The sequence below is a fragment of the Globicephala melas genome, chromosome 6, assembly GCF_963455315.2.
Source record: "Globicephala melas chromosome 6, mGloMel1.2, whole genome shotgun sequence".
In the NCBI taxonomy this organism is placed as follows: Eukaryota; Metazoa; Chordata; class Mammalia; order Artiodactyla; family Delphinidae; genus Globicephala; species Globicephala melas.
Window position 1 is genome coordinate 74,939,374 of NC_083319.1, and position 11,271 is coordinate 74,950,644.

Genomic DNA, 11,271 nt, shown 5'->3' on the forward strand with positions numbered 1-11,271 from the left:
CTCTATCACAAATCAGGTAGTGATATATCTCTTTTTTGACATGGCCATGGCTCTTCATGGCCCAGACTCATTAAATGACAAGTTAAAGTAACAATAGGGACTTCCCTGGTGGCCCAGTGGATAAGACTCCACACTCCCAATGCAGGGGACTCGGGTTCGATCCCTGGTCGGGGAACTAGATCCCACATACTCCAACTAAGAGTCCACATGCCACAACTAAGAAGTCTGCATGCCACAACTAAAGATTCTGTATGCTGCAACGAAGATCCCTCGTGCTACAACTAAGACCCGGCACAGCCAAAATAAATAAATAAATATTTTAAAAAAATAACAACAGACTGCTTTGTTTGTCCTCTTGAGCCAAAACTAAAGTGCAGAAAAACCTCAACCAACCCAACCAACCAAACAACAAATGAACCGTTGAGGAAGGTGTTTTCCATTTTCAATATTGTACAGTTCATGTTTAAACTGACAATCCAGATCTCTTCTCATGACCTTGGAGAAGCTCACATTTTTCAACTGTACAGTGTAAATCTCAGCCCTCCTCCCCAAAGCATTGAATAATGAATTCTGTGAAAAAAAGCATTATATAAAATGGGATGCTCTGGAAATAGGGTGTTATAATAAACCCATGATGCTCCACAAACTCCTTCTTACTTTCTACTCCTGTCATTAGACGTCTGAAAATTAGTTCTTTTGCCATCCTTTATATTCAGAATATAACTGAAAACTCTTGAGTGAGTAAGCCTCCCAAGTGGGTTCATTTGTCATTCTGAAATCAGTGATCAGTCCATGTTATAGCAAGGGTGAAAAGTGTGATAGAAAAATACAAGAGAATGTTGACACCATAAGTATCCTGAAGCCGTGGCTTTCCCATTTTGTTCCTGACACAAATGCTTTCTCTTGTGATCTTTTTCCTAAGATTTGCAAGTGGGTGTGGCAGGGATGAGTGAGTGTGGGTGTGGGTGTGTTCGAAGAAGGGATGAAGAATATGGCCATCAAGGGCTCTGGTTCATTGACATTTGCTCCATCGTGGACCGAGCTACTAATATCCTTCATGTCAGCCTTGTTGGCCACACAGTAGCTCTCTTTGTCTCAGCCTTAGTAACTTTGCCACAATAATACAACTGGATGATGCTATGAATTGACCTGTACCACCGCCCCCCCAGATTCATGTGGTGAAGCCCTAACCCCCAAAGTGCTGGTATTTGGAGATGGGGTCTTTGGGAAGTAAACAGGCTTAGGTGAGGTCATGAGGGTGGGGCCCTCATGATGGGATTAGTATCATTATAAGAACAGCCATCAGAAAGCTTGCTCTTTCTCTCCCTGTGGATGCACAAAGAAGAGGTCAAGTGAGCACCACTGGAGATGGTCATAGTCTGCAAGCCAAGAAGGGAGACCTCCCCAGAACCCAGCCATGCTGACACCCTGATCTCAGACTACCAGCCTCTGGAATTGTAAGATAATTCATTTCTGTGTCTATGGTATTTTGTTATCACAGCGCGAGCTGACTAAACCAGGTGAAGAGACAAAGACATTCCGGGAAGAGTGATCTCCATAAAGATATGGTTGTTCTAAATGCAATGGACAGTTATTTTATCTCCTTCATACTTATATTTATGAAAGTTTCATTGAAATAGACATCCCTTGGCCATGCCCAGGGCTACCACCCTTAAAACAGGGAACAGAAGGATAAGAACTAAGGAACAAGAGGGTGGATACAGCCCTTCTCAGAAGATGGAGCAGTCGATGCTATTTTCTACATTTGATGTCTAGTCCAGTGGCAGCAGGTACAAGCAAAGACACTTCCTGATCGTCCCACCAGAGAGGCCAGCACTGGGGCAGACTGTGGGCCAAAGAGCCCTTCTGCACCCCATCGCCACCCTCCCTTGCCTCTGCGGTACCGGGAAGTGAATTAATTGAAGAGCTCACCTGCCTCCATCAAAGAGTAACTTAAGGAAAAGAATATAAAATGAAAGTATATATATATATATATATATATATATATATATATGTATGTATGTATATACACACACATATATATATACACACACACACACATATATAGAGATATATATATAGATATATATATAACTGAATCACTTTGCTGTACAGCAGCAATTAACACAACATTGTAAATCAACTATACTTCAATTTAAAAACCTAAAAAAAAAAGAGTAACTTAAAAGGAGAGGAAAACTACTAAATTCCACTATACAAACCAGGTTTGTTCAGTTCTCACTTTTGCACATCTGAAGCGTTCTCTTTGTCTCCTTATGGTTCTGTTACATTAGGACTTGTGCAAGGCCAAGATAGCTAGGTTTACTAGCTTCCAAGGGTCAAAAGTGAAGAAGCTCTCAGAGACAAATAAGCTTCGAATAAACTAAGTTTTCCCTGCTTTTAAAAAAATAAGAATAAAATGTCAACGCTGTGCAGGCAAGTTTACAGACATGGAAATGAAAGCTCTGCCTATCACCACAAGCTTTATTTTTTTTAATAAAATTGATTTGGATCAATTTAAGATAACTGCTGGGAGATGCCAGGTTTTATTTTAGAGACATCGTTTGTTTTTGTTTCTGATCTGGGCTCAAAAAGGAACATTGCCAGTGTTTTTCCAGCGGCACAATGCTGTCCTAGAAGAATTAAAATAAGAAACCGTACCTGCACGATCTGGCAGAAAACACATGAGAGGAGCAATCAGCTCCGGGAAGAGTTGCTCTGAATGAGGTTTTCCTGGCTGCTTTAGGCCACGCTGTTTGTCAGTCTTTCAAAATTCAAGTCATTACCAGATGCTGATCTACTATAATATTGTGATATTTTATCGGATTACATTTACCTGATTGTGCCTGATTGTGCCTTATCTGCTCTTTGCTTTACCATTCTTCCATGTATATTAAATGCAGGTGCTTTTATTATTCTGGGAGCTAGAAAGTGTTGACTGCTCTGAATATAAATGGGGATATTATATCATTAACTTGCTCCAAAAGCAGGGCCATTCACTGTATAAATCACATGCAAGGCACCTAGTGGAGACACAATAAACCGTAATGTCTTGAGAAAGAAAGCAACGAGGAATGTATAAGGAGATAAAAATTTAAGACATTGTTAAAGAAGGGTAATCTTCAAAATCCTATTTGGTTCTTTCAAACCAGCATTTGTTGATAATACAACCTTTATATTAGAAACTTTTTTAACTTCATAAAAAAAGCTTTGGGGAGAGGCATCATAACATAGAATGTTGTCACTATTGGACTGCATAAAAACATGATCACTAACCTTCTATGGCTTGTCTAGGCTAGAAGAACATTTTGGAAGTACCAGTCTAAACTTTCAGAGACGTACACTCTGCTTTGGCAAATACAGTCTTACCCTCCCTGGGTTGTTCAGCTTAAAAAAGGTGAGCAAATGGCCGAATGCTTTCAGCACTTCCAGACATTAAAAGGTGAATAGTTTAGAATCTGGTTGCAAATTTCAAAGGAAGTAATATGCAGCAAATTAAGGCAGAACCGTGACCACGTGCGGCTGCCCAACAGTCTGGGGTTATACGCTCTGCTTAGTTTCCACTATGTTGGCCTCACTAAAAGTTAATCCACAGCTATTTAAGTGGAAAGTTTCAGAAAATCTATTTTCAGAGCAAATGTTTCAATGAGCCACTGCCCTCTGTTGGATAGACTATCCGATGGCCTGTTCATTTGTCAGAGTGTCAGATTCCTCCACCAGGTAACAGCTGGGAGCCAGGCCTTGTAAAGGAACACAGGTGACACTCCGCCTGAAGCAGGGTGGCCAGAGTCATCATCTGACTATCAGATCTGAACATATGAGATAGAAAAGAACAAGTTATGAGGACAACTGGGAACAGGAGGAGTAAGTTTCTCTCTCCTGTGTCATCAAGGAGGATGTGGTTTCTGCTCTCACTTTCCTCCCAAATTCCGTGCGAGCAGACGAAGCCCAGCGTGTGGATGCTATTCTTGTCTCCCTGCCCCTCACTGTTACCTATAAATGCTCAGAACAGTCCATTTTCTTTAACTAAACAAACATATATTTCAAACCTCTTTAAGTCAAGGTTGCTCTTTAATCAGAGAATCCTTTATTATTCTTAAATGATATGCTTGAAAACAAAGCATGAATATGGAAGATAGTCCGATCTTTTCAATAATCCCATGTGTACACATATTTTCTCTGGAAAGACACTGTAATGGGTTTCTTGTAATGTGATGTTGGGGCTCACAGCAGGACACCCCAAAACATGCCACAATGACATATTGATTATTTTGAACTGAAGTTACTTGAGAAGCAGAGGACCCAAGGAGGAAACTCTGATGTTCCTCTGCCTCCCTGAAAGCAGGAAATAAATCTCTCATGTGAAAAGTGCACACCCTGCATTTGGAAGTAAGACAGCCTTACCGCAGATACAAGGAGTTTGGACCGAGAAGTTTCTATAAACAAACCTTGTTACTTCTTTAATTTACTACCCCAAGACCAAACTCTGTTTAGATTCTTCACTAATTAAGCACCCAAAACTTAAGTGTCTTTGTCCTGTCAATTCCTCACAAATTATTTCTTTGACAGCTTATACAACTCAATATCAAAAAAAACAAACAACCCAATCAAAAAATGGGCAGAAGACCTAAATAAGCATTTCTCCAAAGAAGACATACAGATGGTCAACAGGTACATGAAAAGATGCTCAGCATCGCTAATTACTAGAGAAATGCAAATCAAAACCACAATGAGGTATCACCTCACATGGGTCAGAATGGTCATCATCAAAAAGTCTACAAATAATAATTGCTGGAGCAGGTGTGGAGAAAAGGGAACCCTCCTACGTTGTGGGTGGGAATGTAAACTGCTGCAGCCACTATGGAAAACAGTATGGAGTTTCCTTAAAAAAACTAAAAATAGAGTTGCCATATGATCCAGCAATCCCACTCCTGGGCATATATCTGGAAAAGATGAAAACATTAATTTGAGAAGATATCAATACATGCACCCCAATGTTCATAGCAACATTGTTTACAATAGCCAAGACATGGAAGCAACTTAAGTGTCCATGAATAAATGAATGGAGGGACTTCCCTGGTGGTGCAGTGGTTAAGAATCCACCTACCAATGCAGGGGACATGTGTTCAATCCCTAGTCCGGGAAGATCCCACATGCCATGGAGCAACTGAGCTTGTGCGCCACAACTACTGAGACTGCACTCTAGAGCCTGTGAGCCACAACTACTGAGCCCACGTGCCACAACTACTGAAGCCCGCACACCTAGAGCCTGTGCTCTGCAACAAGAGAAGCCACTGCAATGAGAAGCCCATGCACCGTGAATTTACCATAGGGCAGAAAGCAGAAGTAAGAAAAACTACAATCCGGCAGCCTGTGGAACAAAAACCACATTCACAGAAAGACAGACAAGATGAAAAGGCAGATGGCTATGTACCCGATGAAGGAACAAGATAAAACCCCAGAAAAACAACTAAATGAAGTGGAGATAGGCAACCTTCCAGAAAAAGAATTCAGAATAATGGTAGTGAAGATGATCCAGGACCTCAGAAAAAGGATGGAGGCAAATATCGAGAAGATGCAAGGAATGCTTAACAAAGACATAGAAGAATTAAAGAACAAACAAATAGAGATGAACAATACAATAACTGAACTGAAAAATAGACTAGAAGGAATCGGTAGCAGAATAACTGAGGCAGAAGAACGGATAAGTGACCTGGAAGACAGAATGGTGGAATTCACTGCTGCAGAACAGAATAAAGAAAAAAGAATGAAAAGAAATGAAGACAGACTAAGAGAACTCTGGGACAACATTAAATGCAAAAAGATTCACATTATAGGGGCCCCAGAAGGAGAGGAGAGAGAGAAAGGACCCGAGAAAATATATGAAGAGATTATAGTCAAAAACTTCCCTAACATGGGAAAGGAAACAGCCACCCAAGTCCAGAAAGAACAGAGTTCCACACAGGTTAAACCCAAGGAGAAACATGCCTAGACACACAGTAATGAAATTGGCAAAAATCACAGACAAAGAAAAATTATTGAAAGCAGCAAGGGAAAAACGACAAATAACATACAAGGGAACTCCCATAAGGTTAACAGCTGACTTCTCAGCAGCAACTCTACAAGCCAGAAGGCAGTGGCATGACATATTTAAAGTGATGAAAGGGAAGAACCTACAACCAAGATTACTCTACCCGGCAAGGATCACATTCAAATTCGATGCAGAAATCAAAACCATTAAAGACAGTCAAAAGCTAAAAGAATTCAGCACCACCAAACCAGCTCTACAACAAATGCTAAAGGAATTTCTCTAAGTGGGAAACACAAGAGAAGAAAAGGAACTACAAAAAGAAACCAAAAACAATTAAGAAAACGGAAATAGGAACATACATATTGATAATTACCTTACATGTGAATGGATTAAATGCTCAAACCAAAAGATACAGGTTCGCTGAATGGATACAAAAACAAGACCCATATATATGCTGTCTACAAGAGACCCACTTCAGACCTAGGGACACATACAGACTGAAAGTGAGGGGATGGAAAAAGATATTCCATGCAAATGGAAATCAAAAGAAAGCTGGAATAGCAATACTCATATGAGACAAAATAGACTTTAAAATAAAGAATGCTATAAGAGACAAGGAAGGACACTACATAATGATCAAGGGATCAATCCAAGAAGAAGATATGACAATTATAAATATATATGCACCCAACATAGGAGCACCTCAATACATAAGGCAAATGCTAACAGCTATAAAAGTGGAAATCGACAGTAACACAATAATAGTGGAGGACTTTAACACCTTACTTACACCAATGGACAGATCATCCAAACAGAAAATTAAGAAGGAAACACAATCTTTAAATGACACAAATGGCCAGATAGATCTAATTGATATTTATAGGACATTCCATCCAAAACCAGCAGATTACACTTTCTTCTCAAGTGTGCATGGAACATTCTGCAGGATAGAGCACATCTTGGGTCACAGATCAAGCCTCAGTAAATTTAAGAAAACTGAAATCATATCAAGTATCTTTTCTGAACACAATGCTATGAGATTAGAAATCAATTACAGGAAAAAAAAACCCTGTAAAAAACACAAACACATGGAAGCTAAACAATACGTTACTAAATAACCAAGAGATCACTGAGGAAACCAAAAAATACCTAGAGACAAATGACAATGAAAACACTATGATCCAAAACCTATGGGATGCAGCAAAAGCAGTTCTAAGGAAGTTTATAGCAATACAATCTTACCTTAAGAAACAAGAAAAATCTCAAATAAACAACCTAACCGTACACCTAAAGGAACCAGAGGAAGAAGAACAAACAAAACCCAAAGTTAGCAGAAGGAAAGAAATTATAAAGATCAGAGCAGAAATAAATGAAATAGAAACAAACAATAGCAAAGATCAATAAACTAAAAGCTGGTTCTTTGAGACGTTAAACAAAATTGATAAACCATTAGCCAAACTCATCAAGAAAAAGAGGGAGAGGACTCAAATCACTAAAATTAGAAATGACAAAGGAGACGTTACAACAGATACTGCAGAAATACAAAGCATCCAAAGAGACTACTACAAGCAACTCTATGCCAATAAAATGGACAACCTGGAAGAAATGGACAAATTCTTAGAAAGGTAAAACCTTCCAAGACTGAAGCAGGAAAAAATAGAAAATATGAACAGACTAATCACAAGTAATGAAATTGAAACTGAATTTCATATTAAATGAAATTAAAAATCGTCCATCAAACAAAAGTCCAGGACCTGATGGCTTCACAGGTGAATTCTATCAAACATTTAGAGAAGAGCTACACCCATCCCTCTCAAACTCTTCCAAAAAATTGCAGAGGAAGGAACACTCCCAAACTCATTCTATGAGGCCACCATCACCCTGATACCAAAAACAGACAAAGATACTACAAAAAAAGAAATTTACAGACCAATATCACTGATGAATATAGATGCAAAAACCCTCAACAAAATACTAGCAAACAGAATCCAACAACACTTTAAAAGGATCATACACCATGAATCAAGTGGGATTTATCCCAGGGATGCAAGGAATCTTCAATATACACAAATCAATCAATGTGATACACCATATTAACAAACTGAAGAATAAAAACCATATGATCATCTCATTAGACACAGAAAAAGATTTTGACAAAATTCAACACCGATTTATGATAAAAACTCTCCAGAAAGTGGGCATAGAGGGAAACTACCTCAACATAATAAAGGCCATATATGACAAACCCACAGCAAACATCATTCTCAATGGTGAAAAACTGAAAGCGTTTCCTCTAAGATCAGGACAAAGACAAGGATGTCCACTCTAGCCACTATTATTCAACATAGTTTTGGAAGTCCTAGCCACAGCAGTCAGAGAAGGGAAAGAAATAAAAGGAATACAAACTGGAAAAGAAGAAGTAAAACTGTCACTGTTTGCAGATGACATGATACTATACATAGAGAATACTAAAGATGCCACCAGAAAACTACTAGAGCTAATCAATGAATTTGGTAAAGTTGCAGGATACAAAATTAATGCACAGAAATCTCTTGCATTCCTATACACGAATGATGAAAAATCTGAAAGAGAAATTAAGGAAACACTCCCATTTACTGTTGCAACAAAAAGAATAAAATACCTAGGAATAAACCTACCTAGGGAGACAAAAGACCTGTATGCAGAAAACTATAAGACACTGATGAAAGAAATTAAAGATGATACCAACAGATGGAGAGATATACCATGTTCTTGGATTGGAAGAATCAATATTGTGAAAATGACTCTACTACCCAAAGCAATCTACAGATTCAATGCAATCTCTATCAAATTATCAATGGCATTTTTTACAGAACTAGAACAAAAAGTCTTAAAATTTGTATGGAGACACAAAAGACCCCGCATAGCCAAAGCAGTCTTGAGGGGAAAAAACGGAGCTGGAAGAATCAGACTCCCTGACTTCAGACTATACTACAAAGCTACAGTCATCAAGACAATATGGTACTGGCAGAAAAACAGAAATATGGATCAATGGAACAAGATAGAAAGCCCAGAGATAAACCCACGCACCTATGGTCAACTAATCTATGACAAAGGAGGCAAGGATATACAATGGAGAAAAGACAGTCTCTTCAATAAGTGGTGCTGGGAAAACTGGACAGCTACATGTAAAAGAATGAAATTAAAACATTCCCTAACACCATATACAAAAATAAACTCAAAAGGATTAAAGACCTAAATGTAAGACCAGACACTATAAAGCTCTTAGAGGAAAACATAGGAAGAACACTCTTTGACATAAATCACAGCAAGATCTTTTTTGATCCACCTCCTAGAGTAATGGAAATAAAAACAAAAATAAACAAATGGGATCTATTGAAACTTAAAAGCTTTTGCACAGCAAAGGAAACTACAAACAAGACAAAAAGACAACCCTCAGAATGGGAGAAAATATTTGCAAACGACTCAACGCACAAAGGCTTAATCTCCAAAATATAAAAACAGCTCATGCAGTTCAATATTAAAAAAAACAAATATTAAAAAAACCCTAAACAAACATGGGCAGAAGACCTAAACAGACATTCCTCCAAAGAAGACATACAGATGGCCAAGAAGCACATGAAAAGCTGCTCAACATCACTAATTATTCAAGAAATGCAAATCAAAACTACAATGAGGTATCACCTCACACCAGTTAGAATGGACATCATCAGAAAATCTACAAACAACAAATGCTGGAGAGGGTGGGGAGAAAAGGGAACCCTCTTGCACTGGTGGTGGGAATGTAAATTGATACAGCCACTATGGAGAACAGTATGGAGGTTCCTCAAAAAACTAAAAATAGAATTATCATATGACCCAGCAATCCCACTACTGGGCATATACCCTGAGAAAACCATAATTCAAAAAGACACAGGCACCCCAATGTTCAGTGCAGCACTATTTACAATAGCCAGGTCATGGAAGCCACCTAAATGCCCATCGACAGACGAATGGATAAAGAAGATGTGGTACATATACACAATGAAATATTACTCATTCATAAAAAGCAATGAAATTGGGTCATTTGTAGAGATGTGGATGAATCTAGAGACTGTCATTCAGAGTGAAGTAAGTCAGAAAGAGAAAAACAAATATCATTTGTTAACGCATATATGTGGAACCTAGAAAAATTGTACAGATGAACCAGTTTGCAGGGCAGAAATTGAGACAGAGATGTAGAGAACAAACGTATGGACACCAAGGGGGGAAGCGGTGGGGGGGCGGTGGTGGTAGTGGTGTGATGAATTGGGAGATTGGGATTGACATATATACACTGATATGTATAAAATGGATAACTAATAAGAACCTGTTGTATAAAAAAAAATATATGAAGCCCACGCACTGCAACAAAGAGTAGTCCCCACTTGCTGCAACTAGAGATAGGCCGCATGCAGCAACGAGGACCTAATGCAGCCAAAAATTAATTAATTAAAAAAAAAGAATGGATAAAGAAGATGTGGTATATATATGCAATGGAATATTACTCAGCCATAAAAAAGAATAAAATATTGCCCTTGGTAGCAACATGGATGGACCTAGAGAATATCATACTAAGTAAAGTAAGTCAGACAGAAAAAGACAAATATTATATGATATCACTTATATGTGGAATGTAAAGAATAATATGACTGAATTTATTTATAAAACAGAAACAGACTCACAGACATAGAAAACAAACTTATGGTTACCAAAAGGGAAAGAGAGTGGGGGAGGGATAAATTAGGCATATGGGACTAACAGATACACACTACTATATATAAAATAGATAAGCAATAAGTATTTACTGTATAGCATGGGGAACTATACTCAATATCTTACAATAACCTATAATGGAAAATAACCTGAACAAAAAAAATATATGTATATATACCTGAATCACTTTGCTATATAATTGAAACTAACATAATATTGTAAATCAACTATACTTCAATTTTTAAAATGTATTGTTTCTTTGTTTAAATAGTATAAAAGCTGCTTGCTTTGGTCACTTCTTAGGTCTCTGTGTGCAAAAATTAAAATTTGTTTCTCCTATTAATCTGTCTTGTGCCAATTTTATTACTAGTACAGCCACAGAACTCAAGAAGGGATAGAGGGGGAAATTTCCCCCTCCCTGACAGTGAATAAAATTCATTTATTTGTTTATATATAAGAAATTTAACTGGATATTATTTTACATAGCTTAGGAGATCCATTTTTGA